The 24,442-nt window shown below is 42.0% G+C and overlaps 1 protein-coding gene across 3 annotated transcripts in view; it reads right to left on the minus strand.

The window, feature by feature from the left end:
• LOC110259445 (uncharacterized) overlaps nucleotides 1-24,442 on the minus strand; it is a 153,946-nt gene that overhangs the window by 85,441 nt on the left and 44,063 nt on the right. Inside the window, exon 2 of one of the 3 annotated variants that reach the window (XR_014838592.1) lies at nucleotides 20,903-21,026. The exons of the other annotated variants lie outside the window; for them this stretch is intronic. The gene's annotated coding sequence lies outside the window, so the exon portion shown is untranslated. The remainder of the gene's footprint in view (nucleotides 1-20,902; nucleotides 21,027-24,442) is intronic. 3 annotated transcript variants of the gene reach the window in all.

Below are 24,442 nucleotides of genomic sequence, written 5' to 3' on the forward strand. Positions count from 1 at the left end.
GTGCTCCCAGGACTCTGTGTTGGCACAGAGGATCAGTTTCTACCCCAGCACTGGGAGATCGCATCCCTAGTCAGCTGGTCCATTCCTGGGGAGATGCTTTCCTTTATGCTGGTCTCCCCTGACCCCCTACAGGGGCCCCGGGAAGACTAGGTCCTTAGAGAGTCAGTAACATTACGTATTTATGGAAGGAAGAGGGTAGGGGAAGGAGAAAAGGACAAGGAGGGAGAGTGAAAGAGAGGGGGAGAAAGAGGGAGAGGAGGACAGTGACAGGAAGATGGGAGGGGGACAATACCTTTACTGTAACCACTTAAATTAGACCGAAATCAGTATGTACCTTAAATATTAAGATAATGATACTGAAGAAAATTTAACGAGTGTAAACTCTTTGTGCTATTAATTTATAAAATTAGGCTTGGAGAGAATTATGCTATTGGAAGTAATTCTTTTCTTAATATAAAATTGTGGAGAGGAGTTCCCATTGTGGCCCAGTGGTAACAAACCTGATCAGCATCCGTGAGGATGTGGGGTCAATCCCTGGCCTGCCTCAGTGGGTTAAGGATCAAGCGTTGCCATGAGCTGCGATGTAGGTCACAGGTGCAGCTCAGATCCTGCATTGCTGTGGCTGTGGTGTAGGCTGGCAGCTACAACTCCGATTTGACCTCTAGCCAGGGAACTTACATATGCCATGGGTGTGGCCCTAAATAGATACACACACAAAAAAAATTGCAGAGAGAAAATCCAATCTGTACAAAACTATAGAGAGTGAAAAATCAGAACCGGTCTTCACACCAACTCCCTGGCTTTCTCTTCGGTTAGCACATTTCTATTCCCCCCTGGGGGGGGACGGACATATATATGTATGTGTCTGTGTATTTTTATGTATATATCATACATAAAAATTATAAATAGTATATAATTCATTTTTCAATTAAATTTACATATATAATCCATATAGATTGTAGAATAGAATAGAATAAACATACATAATAACATGTATATATAATTATATATAATAAATGGTACATACATGGTATAAAAATATAAACATAATACACAGTATATTATATACAATTTATACTTACATGGCATAATTTCTACAAAAGAGATCAAACTAGACGTGCTTTTTTTGGGGGGGTCTTTCTAGGGTTGCACCCGTGGCATATGGAGGTTCCCAGGCTAGGGGTTTAATCAGAGCTACAGCTGCTGGCCTACACCACAGCCACAGCAATGCCAGATCCAAGCCACGTCTGTGCCCTACACCACAGCTCATGGCAATGCCAGATCCTTAACCCACTGAGAGAGGCCAGGGATTGAACCCGCAACCTCATGGTTCACTAGTTGGATGCATTTCTGCTGCGCCATGATGGGAACTCCCAGATGCGCTTTTTTCATAACTTACTCATCTCCACTGAATGATAAGCCTTCACACGAGGCTCTTTCATGACAACACAAAGAGGTCTCATTGTTCAACAGGCTTTCTGATATTCCGATGAGGGCTTATATATGCCGCAAGTCCCCATGCATGAATGCCTAGGCTTCTTGTAGTGTTAGGTCTTGCAAATAATACTATTTCTTGGTGAATATCTACAGGGTGAAATCCTGACTGGAACTGCTGAGTCTATGACTCTATACACTTTTATTTTTTATTAGTGCTTTATTTATTAACAATAAACAATCAGACACCTGTATTAATTAGCATTTAGGCTCTTTGCATCTAATTAAAAACCTAGCGTAATTCTGGCTTAACCACATAAAGGTTTATTTTCACTTTTGAAATAAGTCCAGAGACAGGCAGTTCAGAGTCATCAGAGACCTAGACTCCTTTTTTCTTCCTGCTCTAGCTCACAAGGCATGTGACTTCCATCCTCAGTGGTCCAGTCTGGTGACTGAGCTCTAGAGTTCACACCTGCATTCCAGGTAGCAGGAATCAGAGAGGGAAGAAAAGAGGGACGCACCTCCTAGATGAGTCACCTTCCTTTAAGGAGCCTTCCAAAAAGTCCCATATAACATTTTAGCTTACATCTTGTTGGCCAGAACTAAATCACATCGCCACACCTCATAATAAGGAGGTTGAGAAATGTTCGGGCAGTACTGAAGCCTGCCAAACAATTAGAGTTCCACTTCTAAGGAAGGAAAAGAGAAGAGGGGCAACTAGCTCATCCCACACAGCATTACTCATCTTGATGAATTCCAAAATGCTTCTTCTCTTCAATTTTAGCAGGAAGAGCTAGATGCATACATTTAAAACAAACAGAAAAGCTCCACTACAACTCCCACCTCCTTGTGGCTCTGTTGCATCTCTATTAAAGTGGGCATTTGGATGTCTTCATCCTGGAGCAATAGGAACGTGCATAGATGAGAGCAGATATGGAGCTCTGAAAAGTTTCTGGCACGTGACTTTAGCAGCTGTCATAACAAGGGATGCCTTGGCTCCTTGTAGAATGAGCACCCATGCATCCAGCATATAGCTCTAACAAACTCAGAGACAATCTTGTTTCATCTAACTCCTGCCCACTCCTCCATATTTTTTGGAGAAAACTCCAGTCATATGATTTCATCTACAAATATCTTAGTATATATCTCTAAAAGATAGACTCTTTATAAAAAAATTACCACAATGCCATTATCACATGTAAAAATAACAACTCCTAAATACATAAAGTCAGTGTTCAACTTTCCAAGTCCCATAAACTTCTTAACGATTGGCTTGAACAAAGAATCCAAATAAGGTCCCTGCACTGCAATCAGTAGTTATGTTTAAATCTCTTTTAACTTGGAGGTTTCCAACATAATTACTGGAGTTCTCCATCTCTTGTTTTCTTACAATTAAAATAACTTTATTATGGAAATTTTAAATATAAAAGCCTGTATGCATTTCAATTAGCAGCCAGTGGTCTAAGGAGTATTCAAATCTGTCCCCTTTTCTGCACCTGCAACCTCTATATCCCACCCCAGCCACCCACCCTGGTCTGGGTCACCATCACTTCTTCATGGACCACTGCAATGGCTTCCCAAGAGCATTCTCAGGCACCCATCCATCTTCCCCCAGCACAAATTTTGCTTTGCAGCACCCCTTTGCTTAAAGAGTTCAATAATAAAATCATTGACAAGGAATTTATGAGATTTATTTTCTTTTACTTATTCATTTATTTTGGCTACCCCACGACATATGGAGTTCCCAGGCCAGGGATCAAATCTGAGCTGCAGTTGTGACCTAAGCTGCACCTGTGGCAACACCAGATCCTTAACCCACTGTGCTGAACTAGGGATCAAACCTGCATCCCAGGGCTCCCAAGATGCCACCAGTCCCATTGCACCACAGTGGGAACTTCAGATTTATTTTCTTGCATTGTTCAAAAACTTCTATCTGAAAGAAATTTCCAGAATGTGTCCTCCAAAAATGTTGGGTGCTTACCTGAATACATATAATATCAGATATTAAGTGGTGCATTGAAATACCTGGGTGACAGAATCCCCTACCTAGATCTCAGATGGAATGGGTCTGGGTCCTGGTACACGTACTCTCTTTCCTGCCTTGGGACTTCAGGAATGTTCTGGGTCTTACTGAAGCCCAGTTTCCTGCTTCACATTCTCCATCCTTTCCTGCTATAGGACAGCTCTTTCCTGATTTGGTTTCTGCCTTCTGGATATTTCCCTGCCTATCTACCTCAGTGTCCCTGCTTTCAACCTGCCTTAAGGAAAACCTTCAACTAGTTTTACCTCCATTCCTAGATTCCCAGCTTGGCTCTCTCCTTCCCAGCTTGGAAACTACCCTGTTTCAAAATTGACATTTCTGAGAACTTGAGAGGCAGGATCAAGATGGCACAGGAGTAAGATAAGGCGCTAACCTTCTCCCATGAACACATTTAAAAAAAAACCCATCTACATGTAGAACAAACATCTACTTAATGCTGGTAGAAGACTTTAAACCTCCAAAAAGGGCAAGAAACCCTCCACATAATTGGGTAGAGCAAAAAGAGGGAAAAAAATAAATAGAAGGAAAAAAAAAAAAAAAGGAATCAGGATGGGACCAGCAATCCTGAGAGGAAGCAGTGAAAAAGGAAAGGACTCCATACCATGGGAAGCCACCTAACTTATGGGGAGATCAGCCCAGATGGTGTGACCTCAGAGCGTTGGAGAAAAGCACAGAAACTGGACTGGTGAGGGCAAAGCAGAGAGCCACACAAACCATCGGTACCACCATCCCTGGACACCACAGCCTGACATGTTTAGAAGGTGGCTGGGCACTGAGACTTGGGCTCTGGAAGTCAGTTCCAGGGAAAGGACTAGGGTTGGCTGTGTGGAGACAGCCTGAGGGGCTAGGGAATAGTAAGCCACAGCCAAGGGAGTGTGGGAGGAGGCTACGGCCTGCAGGAGAAGCAAGGCACCATTGCTGGGAGGGCCAGGGGAGGAGGGGCAGAGAGCCATAGGAATATCTTTCTCTGTGCATGTGCAGGCTCTCAGGCAGCCGGGCACCTCTTACACAGGCTATGGGTGGCTGGGCTCCTCTTGGGCAGGCTACAGGCAGCTGGGTGCCTTCTACACAGGCTAAGTTCAGTGGGGGCAAACCACTACAGCCATCTCAGACTCCAGAGGTAGGTGTGGCCCATCAACACTAGGGGTCCCCAAACAGGCACCACCTACAGCCCCCGTCACCTCAGAGGATAGCACAGATGAGGGCACTATAACTGAGTACCACCTGTTGTTGCTCTCATTTCCCTGGGAACACACATGCTTGCTGCTACCACTGCCAAATGCTCTGGCCACCACCTACACCTGACTGAAGGTCACTGCCACTTTCCAGGGTCCAGCAAACAGGAGCAGCCTGCACCATCTCCCCGCATGTCCTTGCCACTGCCAAGTGCCCAGCAACCAGGCACTGGCTACTAGCCCTGCCCACTGCCTTTATCTCTCTGGAAGCAACCACAGGCCATACACCAGCATAGGGATAACAGCCTGCACACAGTGAGGAAGGATACAGCAAGCATCCAAACCAAAAGCAATCCTCATAACAAACAATAATAATAAGCCCTCACTAAATACGCAGGAGTACTGACACAAATAAATAGCCCTTCAAGGCTACAGTAATTGTTTTCCCTAAACTCACAGAGTAAGAAAAATATAAGCAAAATGAAGAAGTTCAGGAACCATTCCAAGTTAAAAGAACAGGAGAATTCTCCTGAAGGAGCAAACAATGAAATAGACCTCTGCAGTCTAACAGACATCAGATTCAAAAAGGAGGTAGTGAAAATACTGAAGGAATTAAGAGTGAATATGAAGGCATTAAGAGTGGATATGAATAGTAATGCAGATTACTTTAGAAACGACCTAGCAAATATAAGGAGGAGCCAAGAAAAAATAGAAAATTCATTTGCAGAGATGCAAGCTAAGTTCAAGGCACTGAACAGCAGAATGGATAATGCAGAGGAAGGAATTAGTGACTTAGAAGGGAGAATAATGGAAATCACCCAGTCACGACAGCAGAAAGAAATCCAAATGAAAAAACATGAAAGCAATATAAGAGATACATGGGGTAATATAAAATGGGCCAATCTAGGCATAGTAGGGATTCCAGAAGGAAACGAAAAAGAAAAGGGCATTCAAAATATATTTGTAGAAATTATGGCTGAAAAATTCCAAATCTAAAGGAAACAAATATCAAGATACAGGAAGCACAGAAGGCCCCAGACAGGTTGAACCCAAATAGGTCCACACCAAGAAATATTATAATAAAAATGGCAAGAGTTTAAGATAAAGAAAGGATTCTAAAGGCAACAAGAGAAAAACAAAAAATTAATTATAAGGAAACCCCTACAAGGCTATCAGCTTATTTCTCTACAGAAACAGTACAGGCCAGAAGAGAGTGGCAAGACATATTCAAAGTTCTAACAGGGAAAAACTTGCAGCCTAGAGTACTCTACCCAGCAAGAATATCATTTAAAAGAGAAGGAGCAATAAAATGTCTCCAACAAATAAAAACTAAAAGAGTACAGCAATACTAAACCCATTCTAAAAGAAATACTGAAAGGTCGCCTCTAAATAAAAAAGAGGTAAGAAGAAATAGGATGGAGGAAACCACAACTGAAAAGTAATAACTTAAATACGCCAGTATACAGATTTAAAAGAAAAAAAAAAAAGAAAGAAAGAAACCTATTGTAAAAGCAATAACAAACACAAGGAACAGAAAAAGGATAAACATGAAGATGTTTAAAAAAGGACCTGAAAATCTTAAAATGTGGGGAAGAAAAGTAAGAAAATCTAGACTCTTTTATAAAGAATGTGTTTGAGCCTATAAGATTATCAGGCTAAAGCAAGCAAATACAGGAAGCTTAATATACTTGAAAAACAGGGCAACCACAAATCAAAATCAAACTACATCCACAAAAACTAAAAAGAAGAGGACACAAGCATAAAATAAAAGGGAAACTTCCAACCACAAAAAGAAAGGAACAAAGGGCGTTCCTGTCCTGGCAGAATGAATCTGACTAGCATCCATGAGAACACAGGTTTAACTCCTGGCCTTGCTCAGTAGGTTAAGGACCTGGCATTGCCATGGGCTGTGGTGTAGGTTGCAGACACAGCTTGGATCTGACATTATTGTGGTTGTGGTGTAGGCCAATGGCTACAGCTCTGATTCAACCGCTAGCCTGGCAACTGCCATATGCCACAGGTGTGGCCCTAAGAAAAGACAAAAAAAAAAAAAAAATGAACAAAGGAGAAACATAGACTCAATTAGAAAACAAGTTTTTAAATGGCTATAAATACATATTTAACGATAATTACCTCAAATGTCAATGGACTGAATGTTCAATCAAAAGACGTAATTGAGTGGCAGACTGGATAAAAAAAAAAAAAAAAAGAGCCTACAATCTGCTGCCTACAAGAGGCTCACCTTAGGGCAAACAACACATATAAATTGAAAGTGAGGTGAAGAAAAAGATATTTCATGAGAATGGAAAAGACAAGAAAGCAGGAGTTGCAATAGTCATATCAGGCAAAATAGACTTTAAAACAAAGCCATAAAGAAAGACAAAGAAGGACACTATTTAATGATAAAAGGATCAATTCAAGAAGAATGTATTATGCTGGTCAATATATATGGCCCTAATATAGGAGTACACAAATACATACAAGAAATACTAACAGACATGAAAGGAGAAACTGGTGGGAATACAATAAAAATAGGAGGCTTTAACACCTCACTTACATCAGTGCACAGATCCTCTAGATAAAAAAATCAATAAAGGCAACAGAGATCCTAAATGACACAATAGAAAACTCAGACCTAATGGAAAATTTCAGGACATTGCATCCAAAAAAATCAGAATATACATTCTTGTCAAGTGCATATGGAACATTCTCAAGTACTGACCACATACTGGGGCAGAAAACTAACCTCAACAAATTTAAGAGTATAGAAATTATTTCAAGTATCTTCTCTGACCTCAGGGGCATGAAACTAGAAATCAACCACAGGAAAAGAAATGAGAAAAAACTGACAATATGGAGACTAAACAGCATGCTACTAAAAAAAAACAGTGGGTCAACAAGGAAATCAAAAGAAAAATTTAAAAATACCTCCAGACAAATGATAATGAAAACAGAACTATTCAAAATCTATGGGAAGCCACAAAAGCAGTTCTTAGAGAGAAGAACATAGTGATACAGGACTTCCTCAAAAAAGAAATATCTCAAATCTACAACTTAACCTACCACCTAAAAGAATTAGAAAAACAAGAACAAACAAAACCTAAAGTCATCAGAAGGAAGGAAATCATAAAGATCAGAGAAGAAATCATTAAAATAGAAATTCAAAAAACAATAGAAAAATCAATAAAGCTAAGAGCTGGTTCTTCGGGAAGGGTAAACAAAATTGACAAACCTCTAACCATACTCATCAAGAAGAGCAGAGAAAGAACTCAAACAAAACAAGAAATTAAAAAGGAGAAATCACAACAGATACTGCATAAATACGAAAAAACCTAAGAGACTACTATGAACAATTACATGCCAAAAAATTTGACAACGTAGAAGAAATGGACAACTTTCTAGAGGCATATACCCACCAAAACTGAATCAAGAAGAAATAGATGAACTGAACAGATCAATCACTAGAGATGAAATTGAATATGTAATAAAAACACTCTTTACAAACAAAAGTCCATGACCAGAGCGCATCACAGGCGAATTATACCAAACATATAATTGTATACCAAACATACAAAAAAGAACTTATATCTATCCTTCTTAAATTTTTCCAAAAAGTTGAAGAAGAAATAATACTCCCAAAGATATTCTATGAAGCCACCATCACCCTAATACCAAAACCATATGAAGATAATAAAAAAAGAAAAAGAAAATCATAGACCAATAGCTTCAATGAATACAGATACAATTCTCAACAAAACATGAGCCAACTGAATCCAACAACATATAAATATATTGTACTCCACAACCAAGTGTGATTCATCTCAAGTTCACAAAGATGGTTCAACATATGCAAATCAATCATCATCCTACAACATGTTAACAAAAGAAAAGTCAAAAACCACATGATCATCTCAATAGATGCAGAAAAAGCATTTGACAAAATCCTATATCCAATCATAATTAAAAAAAACTCTTACCAAAGTGGCTATAGAGGGAACATTCCTTAACATAATAAAAGACATTTATGACAAATCCACAGCAAATATAATATTCAATGGAGAAAAGCTGAAAGCTTCCCCACTAAAATCTGGAACAAAACAAAGATGCCCATTCTCATCACTTTTATTCAGCATAGTTTTGGAAGTCCTAGCCAAAGAAATCAGACTAACAAAAGGAATAAAATGTATCCAAATTGGAAGAGAAGAGTAAAACTGTCACTCTATGAAGATATATAAAACCCTAAGGACTCCACACAGAAACCACTTGAACTGACCAACGAATTCAACAAAGTAGAAGGATGTACGATTAACACTCAAAATTGGGTTACATTTCTGTATACTGAAAATGAAATATTAGAAAAGGAATACAAAAATATAATACCTTTTAAAATCATACCCCCAAAAATTAAATACCTATGAATAAACCTGACCAAGGAGGTGAAAGATTTACATGCTGAGAACCATAAAACATTAATCAAGGAAATTAAAAAGGATTCAAAGAAATGGAAAGATATTCCATGCTCCTGGATTGGAAGAATTAATATTGCTAAAATGGCCATACTACTGAAAGGAATCTACAGATTCAATGCAATCCCTATCAAATTACCATCAACGTTTTACACAGAACTAGAACAAAAAATCCAAAAATTTACATGGAACCACAAAAGACCCAGAATTGCCAAGCAATCCCAAGGGGAAAAACAAAAAATCAAGCAGGAGGCATAACTCTCCCAGACCTCAGACAATATGACAAAGCCACAGTAATCAAGACAGTGTAGTACTGGTACAAAAACAGACATACAGACCAATGGAACAGAATAGAGAACCCAGAAAAAAACCCAGACACTTATGATCAATTACTCTTTGACAAAAGAGGCAAGAATATGAAATGGGAAAGAGATAGTCTCTTCAGCAAGTGGTCCTAGCAAAATTGGACAAATCAATATAAATCAATGAAATTAAAACACACCCTCACACCATGTACAAAAAAAAAACACAAGACATCTTAAAGACTTAAATGTAAGATAAGACACCATCAAACTCCTAGAAGAGAACATAGGCAAAACATTCTCTGATAGCAACTGTACACATGTTTTCTTAGGTCAGTCTCCCAAGGCAATAGAAAAGCAAAAGTAAACCAATGGGACCTAGTCAAACTTAACAAGCTTTCGCACAGCAAAGGAAACCATAAATAAAACAAAAAGACAAACTATGGAATGGAACAAAATAGTTTCAAATGATGCAACTGTCAAAGGCTTAATCTGCAAAATGCACAAACAATTCATACAACTCAACAGCAAAACCAATCAATCCAATTAAAAAATGTGCAGAAGAGCTGAAAAGACATTTCTCCAAAGAAGACATACAGATGGCCAACAGGCACATGAAAAAATGCTCAACATCACTAATTATTAGAGAAATGCAAATTAAAACTACAATGAAGTACCACCTCTCACCAGTCAGAATTACCATCACTACTAAGTCTACAAATAACAAATGCTGTTGGTGGTGATGTAAATTTGTACAACCACTCTGGAAAAGAGTATAAAGGTGCCTCAGAAAACTAAATATAGAACTACCATATGACCCAGAAATCACACTCCTGGACACATATCTGCACAACACTTTCATTGAAAAAGATATATTCACTCCTATGTTCACTGCAGCACTATCCACAGTAGCCAAGACACGGAAACAACCTACACGTCCATCAAAAGATAAGTGGATTATGAAGATATAGTACATATACATAATGGAATACTACTCAGCCCTAAAAAAGAACAAAATAATACCATTTGCAGCAACATGGATGGAATTAGAGATTCCTATGCTAAGTGAAGTAAGTCAGAAAGCGAAAAACAGGAGTTCCCATTGTGGATCAGTGGTTAACGAATCCGACTAAGAACTACGAGGTTGTGGGTTCAATCCCTGGCCTGCTCAGTGGGTTAAGGATCTGGTGTTGCCATAAGCTGTGGTGTAGGTTGCAGACTCGGCTCAGATCCCGTGTTGCTATGGCTCTGGCATAGGCTGGCGGCTTCAGCTCCAATTTGACCCCTAGCCTGGGAACCTCCACGTGCTGCAGGAGCAGCCATAGAAAAGGCAAAAAGCCAAAAAAAAAAAAAAAAAAAAAAAGAAAGAGAAAGACAAATAACATATGATATCTTTTGTATCTGGAATCTAATATATGGCACATATGAATCTATCTACAAAAAAAGAAACAGGAGTTCCCGTCGTGGCGCAGTGGTTAACGAATCTGACTAGGAACCATGAGGTTGCGGGTTCGGTCCCTGCCCTTGCTCAGTGGGTTAACGATCCGGCGTTGCCGTGAGCTGTGGTGTAGGTCGCAGGTGCGGCTCGGATCCCGCGTTGCTGTGGCTCCGGCGTAGGCAGGTGGCTCCAGCTCCGATTCAACCCCTAGCCTGGGAACCTCCATATGCCGCGGGAGCGGCCCAAGAAATAGCAACAACAACAACAACAACAACAACAAAAAGACAAAAAAAAAAAAAAAAAAGAAACAAACTCATGGATATGGAGGCGGGGGAGGGAGTGGGAAGCACTGGCATTTGAGTGTTAGTTGATGCAAACTATTGCATTTAGAATGGATAAACAATGAGATCCTGCTAGAGCACAAGGTACTATATCCAATAACTTGTGATGGAACATGATGGAGGATAATGTGAGAAAAAGAATGTGTACATGTATAACTGGGTCACTTTTCTGTACAGCAGAAATTAACAGAACATTGTAAATCACCTATAATAATTGTTTTTTTAAAAAAAAAACAAAATTGTCATTTCCAATAGACTCCATACACCCATTCCATCAACACACACACAACCATCAGCACCAAGGACATAAGTTCAAATAATTTCTCCTTAATTAGCCACATTATCATCATATCATCATACCTGCTATATCCTTCTGTCTTTTTTGTTGTTGTTGTTGTCTTTTTGTCTTTTCTAGGGCTGCTCCCGCGGCACATGGAGTTTCCCAGGCTAGGGGTCGAATTGGAGCTGTGGCCGCCAGTCTACGCCAGAGCCACAGCAACGTGGGATCTCAGCCATGTCTGCAACCTACACCACAGCTTACGGCAACACCAGATCCTTAATCCACTGAGCAAGGAGCAGGGATCGAACCCACAACCTCATGGTTCTTAGTTGGATTCATTAACCACTGCACCACAATGGGAACTCCCTATCCTTCTGTCTTGAAGGAATTATTTGTCTGGTGAGGCAGTGAAACATAAATGTGTGCATGACAGCAATGTCCCTCCCCATAACCTAATATAATAACAAAATTCCAGCCTAATGTGGGGATCTGATATTTATTTGGCTAGCAGAGATTTTCAGGATGTTGAATAATCAGAATTTACTATATAATGTATTATGCATAATGAGCATAACATGTAAGATTAGCTTGGTGTCAAAGATGAAATCATACAGTCCTGTTTCAGCAGGCTTACTGGAAAAGTTAACTTTTTTTCTAAACTTCTGGGGGTGAGTCAGTAAGTACAGTAGCCAAAGGAGAGATGACAACAGGAGGAACAGAGTTACTTTTCAAGCTTGTTCTTGCTCTGCTTTTGTCCCCTACTCTGATCCCTAATGTTCTTCACTTTTCTGTACAAATGATCTCCTAAAATAATTCTCCCCTTGGAAGTCTCTGTCTCTGCTCCCTTCAATGGAGTAAATGAGTATCTTCTCAGTGAATACACTTGGGCTGAACTTTCTGCCTTCCAGAAATAGAGCTTGGCTCTAGCTAGCTAATCCTGTGTCCTGTGAACTGTCCCAGCAGGGAGGGGCAGGCTGCTGTGACAAGTCTTATGTAAGACCCTCCTGTGAGGCGCAGAGCCCAGCAGAAGCAGAACCATGCCAGGCAGGGCCTCCCAGCTGGCCCGACCCCGCCATGCCAGCTGCTGGCAGCTCAGGGTAACTAATTTTATCTCCTGGTATTTTTACACCAGCTCTGGCTGCTACTTTACTAGGGAATCTGAGGGAAGGTATCCTTCTACCTGCTAAGTCCAGATCAAGAAAGCAGTACTCTTCAAAAGAACAGAGGTCTTGAACTAGCCAGAGAACTAGGACTGAACCCCTGCCCCGAACCCCAACCTCGAGTTGTTGGAACTGTACATTTCAGGGGATTGGTTGTGCTTTGGACCTCATGGATGATGGTTATGTAGACATAGAAACTGTGAACCAGAGGGACCCTTAGTGAGAGAGACTACCTGGTGCTACTCTCTCACAACTGTAGTTAAAGAGGTTCAGGGTAAGTGTCCAATAGATATTTCTATCTCGCCAGGAATCCTTATATGGAGGGAGGGAGGAAGGAGCTGGGAAATGGTCCAAAATGCATGTCACCACTCCAATTCAGACAAAAGGCTTAATATGAGAGACTCTGGAAGTAATAGAAAAACTGAGATGTGGGGATTACCTGGAGTTCTACTTCTCCATTCTATTCCTAGTTCCCATTTGCACAGAAAATCAGAAGAGGTGATTCTACAGATAACATTATAAGTGCCATATCTGGTGAAACCAGATGTAATTGAAAGTTAGGCAATCTGACAAAATATTTATCTCTAATGAAACCGCTTAGCTCCATGCTTCACTTATCCATGCTATCTTTGGTAGGTTATTTTTAAATGCACAAAAGGAAAAGGTCATTCACACAGACATGCAGTCTCGCTGCCACAATCTGAGCCACCAGACTTTGCCAAAGGAAACCCTGACCACAGATCCCTTCCCCTGCAGGTACAGATGGCAGTTCTGAGAGCAGCATATTCTTCTGGAACTGGCAGTAAGGGCCTGTCACTCTTACTCAGTTGTCTTGAGCATGTTTAGTTACTGAGCATACTTTCAAAGCATGTCTTTATCTGCACATGTTAGAAGGGCTCCTTTAATCTATGTGTAATATCTGTATATGTAGAATTAAGACTTCCTTTTAGACACCACATTTCAGAAACAATTCTTTATGGGAGTCAACAATTCATTGAAAAAAAAATGACAAGGCTAGAATCAGGGCAGGTATATGTTTAACAACTGGCTCTACAGGGAAATAAACTGATTTGCAGTGTTTGCATGGTGTTAAAACTCCCACCTTGGACAAGCGCAAGCTACTCATCTAACTTGACTGAGTGTGGAGTTGGGAAGAGATGTGCACAATTGTCTAGTGAAGCCAGATATGAGCCAGTGCAAGGCGGCATCAGGAGGGCACTAACTGGCATGGCCATCAACAAATCAATTCTGTCCTTTCCAGGGCATCTTACTTTTCCTAGACCAGTGCAGAACTACTGTTTTTGTCTACTTTATCTTTGCTCCCTGCAAAAGGAGCAAACTGGGCCTTCTTTGGATCACTGTTGTATCTCGGTCTCTTCACTGTTCAGAACTAACTTAATCTTTGGGGTTCCGCTGAAGCACAGACAGCATTGGGCTGACTTGATAAGAATCTGTGAACTCAAAAAGAATAGAATAATAATTAGGATTCAGAGTCCCAACAAAGTGGGCTCAAGTCAATTCTATCATGAAAATGAGCTAGGAGATTTAAGATCCTATGACCTTTCCTAACCTCTCTAACTAGAGAAAAATAATACCGCAACTGGCTTATTAGGGAGCTGTGAAGGTTAAAAAGGCAAATGTATGTAGAACATTTAGCTCAGCATCGGGCACATGGTGTTCCATAAATAGTAACTATGATTATCATTATTGCTATTACTTGGCCTGGTTTCTCTCTCAGTCCTGTCACTGCCTCACTAGACCAGGGAGACCTCTCCTGAGAGGTGATCAGGGTACTGGCCTCTTGTGCACTATGCCGGGAGTCATCCAACAGAGCTCTTGAGAGTCTCACAAGGCAAGAGAGCCCTAGGATGGGGCATCAGGGTATCAGCCTCTGCAGGCATCTCTGAGCCAGGCATTTGCTGTTTAGAAGAAAAAGTACCACCCACATTTCCAGAAGTTAGACCACACTGTCACTAAACAGAGGGCCTATGGAAGTGGACACAGTAGGCTTGGAGCTGCCATCCACCCCAGGCTGAAGTTGGCTGCTGGGTAGCAGCCTTTCCCTGGATTCAGGTGTCCTCCAGTCCTGCTCTTTCCCTGATCTTGCCTATCCTCCCTTGGCCCAGGCCCTTCCCCCTTCATCCCTTCATTGCTGTGTTGAAATTCACCATCCCCCATTCCTGCCTAGGCCAGGCACAGGGGTATATGGAAGTTTCCAGGCTGGAGGTCAAATCAGAGCTGCAGCTGCCAGCCACAGCCACAGTAATGTGGGAGTTGAGCCATGTCTGTGACTACACCACAGCTCACGGCAACACTGGATCCTTACCCACTGAGCAGGGCCAGGGATTGAACCCACATCCTCATGGATGCTAGTCAGATTCACTTCTGCTGAGCCACAACGGAAACTCCTAGAAACACCTTTCAAAGCTGCTCACATTCCTTCTTTATATGTGTCACTTACAGTTTTCAAACTCCTTTACTTCCATATGTACTTCGACCTTATCAAAAGCTGCTGATCAATTTTTTGCAGGACTAATTTTACTACCCTCATTTTGCACCAATAAAGAAATAGTGTCCCAGGGAAGCAAGTAACTTGGCCAAAGGGTAGACAGTGTGGCGGAGCTGGCCCACCCTTGTTTTTAGCTCTATCTCCACACTTATTTATTTCACTAGGATTCTGACCAAAAGCCAGGTTTCTCTATCCAGACCCAAGGTGGACGGCAGCCCCATCCCAAAGCCTGTGCCGTTAGGATGATGCATTCTCTGAGCTCTCCCCACACTGTGTGAACACACTGTTCCCACACTACCTTCCTCAGCTGGACTCATTCTATGTGACAAGAGCACAGCTGAGGCCCCTGTGCTTCTCTAAGTGGACTCTTAGCCTTGTGAGTTACGTAAAGGCTCTGGAATTCTCAGAGGAAAATCATTAACACAAACACTAGAGCTGGGAAGGACGTGAGGGATGAGCTGGCCCAGCCTCTCGTGGCACTGATGAGCAAATCAAGGCCGAGAGCTCAAGGGACAGGGATCAAGTCACTGCAATGGTTGGTCAGTGGCTAAAGGGGACTTAGACCCCAGGTCTCCTGACTCCCTTGATGCTGCTGTTTCTTGTCCTTCTAAACCTCTTCTGAAGACTTGGGATTTTCAGTTGTTTTTAAAGAAGGCATTGGGGGGAGGAAAAAAAAAAAAGGAGGCAAGGTCATAAACCCAAATGTGGAAAACAGATACAAGACGCTGCTGTTCCTTCCCTCATTATGTCACTGCAAGGAAGACTAGAAAATGTCACCTAAGGTAAACAACATTTTATACATAAGGCACTACTGCTTTCAACATTCAGTGGTATATTTCTTTAAATAGATGTAAAATCTAATTCTGAAACAATGAGATTTCCTTGTTCAAATGAGACTGAATGTCTGAATGAGTGGCATAAACACATGCTCTGAATGTCTTGGAATTCTTCTTCTGGAATTTTCTCTAGAATGGATGGCACAGTCTTGGCCTGTCTTCAGGAAAATGATTCTCTGTCTCAGTGACATTGGACTCAGCACCTTTTCTAGCAAAGGCCAACAAAAAGAGACTCCGTTGTGTGTCTTCGTCTCTCCACTGGTGATTCAGAGAATGTTGACCATTTATGTGAACCTGAGTATGTGCCAGCTGTGAGACTGTGAACCAGCTTAGAAAATCTGTTGTGATTCAGGTGGGGTCTCAGCTCTGCTTGCTTTCAGGATCCAGGGAGAAAATCAGTCTCCCTTCAAGACGAGATAAATAGTTTTAGTAAAGTTTGGTACCAAGTCCCCTCTGCTCCCTCCTACCAATCTTCTAGACTGCTTGCTGATGCCAGTTTTCTTTTAAAAATGGTTGGCATGTAGAAGGATAAGGCTGAGACCTGCCAGGGAGAGAGATTATCCAAAGAGTGAAGCCTTTCATTTTGCAATAAAAGATTTTTTTAATTCAAGGTTGAGTCACCTAGTTAAGGGAGGAAGTAAGCCTTCACATATACAAATTTTTTACATGATTTTCAGATCTTCCCTTGGTTGGGAAGGTATGGAAAGCTGGAGAAAACAGAGAGTGTGAAATAGAAGGAGAAGAGAAATAGAAATGTCCATTGATGGTGAGGGGGGAAGCCCTTCAGGGGCTCTTTTCCTACAACCTCAACCAAGACAAAAATGAAGAGGAGGCTTTATCATACAACCAATAATGCATAAGCTCAGATGCTCTCAACTGCACAGGCTCCTTCTAAGGCTTGTTAGCAAATTTGATGCTTATAAATTTGTTTACTTTTTCTTAAAGCAGCCACCTTCTCCAGATTAAGTATTCAGCTCCACAAAATCTGGGTGAGTCCATGCATGTGCCAGGTAGAGACTCCTTAACAGAGTTACATGTGCAGGCATCTGACTTGAGTCCTGGATGGAAATGCTCAGCGTTGCCTCTTCCACTTGGGTGTGCAAGAAGGACCACACCTCTCTATTTTCCGTGACTCACCCTGATTTCTGCCTGGAAGTCCCACTCTACTGGGCTGCTGCACACATATTCACACGCATGCATGAACACACACACACACACACAAACACACACACACACACACACACACACCTGCGAGGATGGCTGCCCCATCTGTCCAGACCTGAGGCACAGGAACTGCTGCCAAGAAGGAGAACCCAGAGCATGTGTCCCCATCCCTTTAAGCACATGATTCAACCATCTCCCTTGAGGACGAGCCACTTCCCTGGGCTTCTGAACAAAACGACAGGCACTTTCCCAACTCCAGAAACTCACTGAGCTCTTTCCTCTTCTGCCACAAGAGAACCTCCTCTTCACCAAAGAGCTTCCTCTAGGGGACAAGCCTCTTCTTCTTCTTATTCTTTTACAATAACTGTTTTTGCCTGCTCTACCCAGAGTTCGATGATACACAGGCCAAATGCTAGTGTGTCTTTCCATGGTATAGAAGGCCCTGGTCAGCAAACACTCCCAACAAGAGAGGGGACTTTCCTTAGGTCCTTTCAGTGCAGACAAAAAACTCCTTCAGTGCAGGAGTTTCCACTGTGGCGCAGTGGGTCAAGAATCTGACTGCAGCAGCTTGGGTTGCTGTGGAGGTGCAGGTTTGATCCCCAGCCACGTACAGTGGGTTAAAGGGTCCTGCATTGTCACAGCTATGGTGTAGGTAGCAGCTGCAGCTTGGATTCAATCCCTGGCCCAGGGACTTCCATATGCCTCAGCTGCATCCATCAAAAATAAAGGGGCGGGAAGAGAGGAGAAAGAAAACGGTACATTTCCATGTTAAAGCAAAATGATTGTTTCTATAAGCCCACATGTCATCACATGCAGCTGGTCTTGCCTCCTCCTGTCTCTAATTAGTGGGAGAAAAGCTGGAAAAAGCCAGAAGAGAAAGCTCTCTTTGAATTTAGATGGGACACAGAAGATACTACAGGTTGCATGTAAAAGCAGTGCTCATTTTTGGACCTGATCCTCAAGCCAGGGAAAAACTCCCCAAGGGAGTACCTAGGACCTTACACGGCTGGCCCAGCTCTAAGCCAGGTTCGTGTTTCACCCTCACACTTTGTGACTCAATATTCGCAAAAGTGCTGCAAATATCACCTCTAGGAAATGTTGTTAATGTGTTCCTGGGGCCTTGCTTTGATTGTCTGCTTATTGTTTTTCTAGTCCAGATCCACTACAAGGTCTCTTAGCAGGTGGTTTGCAGCTTGGGGTAGAATGGTACACTGCTGGGTAAAAACAGCCACACAGCCCCTCGTGAAAGCCAGACCCGACCAAGTAAACCATGACCTCTCCTCAATCCCTTAGTCAGCAGGACTGCCCCAATCCCAAAGGGCAGAAGAGCTGGCTGCAGGTATTCATGCAGCTTTTGTGCAGGGACGATCCAGCCATACTGTAAACAGTCCAATATAAAAAAAAAAAGTATACCCTCCGTGTGAACTAGGGTCAGTTCTCTATCATTTCTGTTTGTTTGTTCTTGGCACACAGCTTCCTGATCACTCAGCTCCATTTTACATGAATGGAACAAGCAAGGGCATAAGGGTTTCTTATGTTCAAAGATGTGATGAATAAGCTTCAGTGATGGATCAGATCTTTGGGGAAGAGTGAGCCTCTGTTAGGGTTCTTCCCAAGGGGGCTTTGTATACCCCGTGATACAAATCTAGCTGAGGAGTTCCCATGGTGGCTCGGCGGTAGTGAATCCAACTAGTATCCATGAGGATGCAGGTTCAATCCCTGGCCCCATTCAGTGGGTTAAGGATCCAGTGTTGCTGTGACCTGTAACGTAGGCTGGCAGCTGCAGCTCCAATTTGACCCCTAGCCTAGGAAATTCCATATGACGCAGGTGCCCTAAAAACAAACAAACAGGAGTTCCCGTCGTGGCGCAGTGGTTAACGAATCCGACTAGGAACCATGAGGTTGCGGGTTCGGTCCCTGCCCTTGCTCAGTGGGTTAACGATCCGGCGTTGCCGTGAGCTGTGGTGTAGGTTGCAGACGCGGCTCGGATCCCGCGTTGCTGTGGCTCTTGCATAGGCCGGTGGCTACAGCTCCGATTCGACCCCTAGCCTGGGAACCTCCATATGCCGCGGGAGCGGCCCAAGAAATAGAAACAACAACAACAACAAAAGACAAAAGACAAAAAACAAAACAAAACAAAAAACAAACAAATAAATAAATAAAAACCTAGCTGAGTGTCTGTGCTCCTGAGGATTATAGCTTTCAGACTTTAGGGTCTGTTGTGCCCTAAAGTCCCTGAAACAACACTCTTGCTCAGGACGTTTTAAATTCCCCTAATGTACCCAGCCTAGTGCTAAGCACACATGAGGAAATGAAGAATCTTCAACTGATTTCACCTCTCTGTATTCCGCTTGTAACTAGAAAACCCAAGAAGAGAAATGCCATCCGAAACAATTTGCTAATTCTGGACACAACTTGAAGCTTCTTGAGCTTTCTATCACTACTGTTGTATTTTGTCTCTAGAATCCACTGATATCCCTCTCTATAATCACCTTTTTTTTTTTTTTTTTTTGTCTTTTTAGGGCTGCATATGGAAGTTCCCAGGCTAGGGGTTGAAATCAGAGCTGTAGCTGCTGGCCTACACAGTAGCCACAGCAACATTAAATCCAAGCCACGTCTGCAACCTGTATCACAGCTCATGGCAATGCTGGATCCTTAACCCACTGTGTGGGGCCAGGGATCGAACCCACATCCTCATGGATAATAGTAGGGATCATTACCACTGAGCCACAAAGGGAACTCCTCATCTGACATTTTTATTTTTATTTTTTTTCCTATTCTAATCTTTTATGATTTTTATTTTTTCCATTATAGTTGGTTTAAAATGTTCTGTCCATTTCTACTGTACAGCAAAGTGACCCTGTCATACATATATATGTATTCTTTTTCTCACATTATCCTCCATCATGTTCCAACACAAGTGACTGGATATAGTTCCCTGCACTATACAGTAGGACCTCACTGCTTATCCACTCCAAATGCAATAGTTTACATCTATTGACCCCTAACTCCCAGTCCAACCCACTCCCTCCCCCTCCTCCTTGGGAACCAAGAGCCTGTTCTCCAAGTCCATGAGTTTCTTTTCTGTGGCAAGGTTCATTTGTGCTGTATATATTAGATTCTGGATATAAGTGATGTCATATGGTATTTGTCTTTCTCTTTCTGACTTAATTCACTCAGTATGAGAGCCTTCAGTTCCATCCACATTGCTATGAATGGCATTATTTCATCCTCTTTTATATGGCTGAGTAGCATTCCATTGTGTGTATATACCACATCTTCTTAATCCATTCATCTTTCGATGGACATTTAGGTTGTTTCCATCTCATCTGACATTTTTAAACTTTAGCAACAGCACCACCAAATCTCTCTGGATGTTTACCATCAGTTACTTATCATAACACTCCTGTGGGGCAGGGGTTGTGAGCACCTGCATTTCATGGGCCAGGAAACGTACTCCCGGTGTTACACAGGGAATCTGAGGCAGAACCATAATCAGACCTCTAGATACTCAGGGCTATATGTGCCCTGAGACAGTAGTAGGTGAATTTGCATCATTTTAGGACTTAACCATTATTCAAATAATTCTTTCTCTAGAAAACCTTTCTCAACCACCCCAGTTCACTGTGACTCCTAAAGCACTCCTCCCCAACCACTTCCCAAACTCCTAACATACATCTCATTTGTGTGTTTTGCTGGCCTTTAATCATATTCTCTTTACATCATCAATCATTTTCAACGGATCACAGTACCTACCTGTGGAATATCACCACCTTAAGGCTACTCTTGTTTCTACTCCTCTGCCACTCCCATCAGCATGCTGATTCCAAGATGGGGCTGAGAAGGCACAGTCTGTGACCATCAGTAGCCTGGATGGCTGCTGAGAACAATGAATTGATATAAAAGTGAACCAGGATGTGTTTCTCAGCTTAACCCAAAAAGGACACACAGATGACCCCTTCCAGGTACCACCTCCCTGATGGTCTCTCTGACCCAAGTGATAACAGCTATTGCCTCCCTACAGCCTTTGCCAATACCATCTGTGAACTGCCCTCTTCATCTCTTAAGCTCATGCAGAAGTCTCACAACAAACCATGAAATGGAGGCTGAAATGAGACTGTCAGTATGCCCTGGGGAGCTAGGTAAACAAAGACAGAGCTGTAGCAGCCTGCCTCCCATGTTCAAACCAACAAGCCTAAGAGTAAACCCACCTGTCTAGCCAACAAGCTTTCCATTTAACCTGATCATAGAGAAAACCAAAAACATACTGACATTAAAAAAAAGAAGTTAAAAAGTTCACCAAAGAATATTTGGGAAATGAAGAAAAGAATACGAACTGATAAAATTATCCATTATCTCATCACCCAGCGATAAACACCATTAATATGTTGGTACATTTCTTTTCCTTTTTTTTTGTCTTTTCTAGGGCTGCACCCATGGCATATGGAGTTTCCCAGGCTAGGGATCTAATTGGAGCTGTAGCCACCAGCCTATGCCACAGCCACAGCAGCACAGGATCTGAGCTGCGTCTGCAACCTACACCACAGCTCAGGGCAACTCCAGATCCTCAATCCGCTGAGCAAGGCCAGGGATCGAACCTGCAACTTGATGGTTCCTAGTCAGATTTGTTAACCACTGAGCCACAAGGGGAACTCCAATATGTTGGTATATTTCTTTCTAGTCTTTTTTCTTCTGTACAAAAGTATTTTTCTCATGTAACTGAAATGGTAGGTTTGTTACCTTTTTTTTTTCACATAGCATTTCACTTAGCACTTTTCATGCACTAAAAATTCCAGGAATTGGAGTACCTGTCATGGCTCAGAGGAAAAAAACTGACTAGCATCCACAGAATGCAGATTTGATCCCTGGCCTCTCTCAGTGGGTTAAGGATCCAGTGTTGCTGTTAACTATGGTATAGGTAGCAGACGCAGCTCAGATCTGGTGTGGCTATGGCTGGCAGCTGTAGCTGTGATTTGACCCCTAGCCTGGGGACCTCCATATGCCTCAGGTGTGGCTCTTAAAAGACAAAAAAAAAAAAAAAAAAAAAAAAAAAAATCCCAGGAATACCGCTCAGTGGTAATAAACCTGACTAGTATCCATGAGGATGCAGGCTCATTTCCTGGCCTTGCTTAGTGGGCTAAGGATCTGGCATTGCCATGAGCAGTGGTGCAGGTTGCAGATGCAGCTCAGATCCTGCATTGCTGTGGCTGTGGTGCAGGCTGGCAGCTGCAACTCTGATTCAACCCCTAGTCAGGGAACTTCCATATGCTGCAGGTGTGGCCCTAAAACGCAAAAAAAAAAAAAAAGCATGCTGTTAATGCCTTCATAATACTTCCTATCACAGAGTTACCCTGCTAATTTAGCCATGCTTCTATTACTGTTCTGCTTACATGTCATGTTACTGTTGCTGGAGGGTGGGACCTGGAAACCTGTCCTGAATCATTCCATTGAATGCCTTTTTAGGAGATAGATAAATAGACCTTCCGCCTGTTAGAGACAGTAACTACAATTCCTCATAACAAACCTATATCTTCTAGCCCTACAAAGATGGCCAGTATGGCCAACCCTGTTGATGCCCCACCCCACAGTTCCCTTGACTTGTTCACCTACAGGATGTTAGACGCCCTCCCTGACCTCTGCCAGCTTCTCATCTAAAGTGCTAAGCCTCTCCCCTTCTCTGCCTGGAGGTTTTCTTCAGGGTGCAAACCAGGCAATTCTCAACTAAGGAGGGCAGAGTTGATGGATAATCACCACTGCCCCCACCCCACCCCCACTTTCTTAACCCTCCCTGGGAAAGTTCTGAAGCTCATTCTACTCAATTAACAGTTCTTGGAAGGATTGAGCTGCAGTTGCCAGCAGTGGTAACACACTTAATACAGGCTTTCCACCTCTGTTTTACTACCTCCTCCCCTTTCAGAGATGCTTTCTAAAATTCACTCTCAAGTAACTAGCTAACCTCAGCCTTGTCTCCAGGTCTGCTTGAGGGGAGCCCAACAAAAGCAGTCATCGAAAAGCTTACCTAAAAAGGATATAGAAGGGCAAATCCCAATATTTCACAATGGAACAATAAACTACTGCTATTAGTCATTCACTCCATGTGGAAAATGCAAGCATTTGCATCACTAACAAAAGGACTGTCTCAAATCTCCTTCATTTCTGAGCCATCTTGAGTGCCTTCCAGCCCTTTGAAATTTGTCTCCATGATTTTAGTGTCACCAAAACACTAGTCCCCACTTCTTAGTGGCCATTCTTTAGAACACACATATTGTTTCTCTTTAGGACTATTTAGAAATAGCCACTGTGACTTTAGTGGTTGTTCTGCAAAGATACCCAGAGAAACAGTAATCTGAAATTTCAGTGGATTTAAGCAGACCAAAGTGCCTGCTAAATCCAACCGATAGGTTAAGAGTCTTTGTTTATGCAGCTGTGGCTTGATCTAAACCTGAAGCAGCAGTCAAGTACCACATAAATAATTTACTTAGGAGTGCTTGAGGCCAGTTCACAAAGCAATGAACATTTTAAGTAAGTTAGAAAGCAAGACTCTTTGAAACCTCAAACTGTTTACAAAAGAAGTAAGACCCTCTTTCTATATAAAATAATGCAAACCTTTTGCATATTTCCAGAAAAATCTCTACTAAGAGGTGTTTTGTAACCCAATGATTAAAGAATCTATACCCTTCCCTTTTCCTCTTCAGGAAAAAGGTAAACCGTTTTCTTCTTCAGTTCTTGCTTTTCTGCTACTTAGTCTATAGAGACAGATAAAAATCTCTAGAGGCTAAACTATAATACATGCCCCATTCCCATACATAACTGAAAGGCAACACAATTCTAAATCACACAATGGGTAGCAGAAAAACAACACAGTTCTGACATTTCCTATTGTGAATATTTTGATGCTTTTTTGAAATAGCAAATATATTTCAAAAATATTTTTTTCCAATACCCTAATCAGAGGCTGAGTTTGCCTATCAGTAACCCCATTAGTGACACAACCAAGACTGTGGAGCATTTTGCAGCAGAGAATTATGAACTAAAAAGTTTCAAGTCACATATTCAACTGCACCCCATATACATAATAGCTAAAGAATCAAAAGATGCTTCAAATTTGGCCCTCCTGTTGATATTCAGAAAGGTGGTAAATTTATCTTATAGGAGCTCACCAAGGATGGCTACCTCGATGCCAAAGTCCCATCAGAGGAGGGTGTTAACAGTAAAAATCAAATTCATCTTCATATCACTAAACGAATGCCCTCAGGTTTTCCTACCAGCTGCTAAAAAGAAACTGACCTTAAAATA

The sequence above is a fragment of the Sus scrofa genome, chromosome 2 (assembly GCF_054392235.1).
Source record: "Sus scrofa isolate SSC_HxYL_T2T_F1_AM1 chromosome 2, Sscrofa_HxYL_maternal_Yorkshire_Landrace_v2.0, whole genome shotgun sequence".
Lineage (NCBI taxonomy): Eukaryota > Metazoa > Chordata > Mammalia > Artiodactyla > Suidae > Sus > Sus scrofa.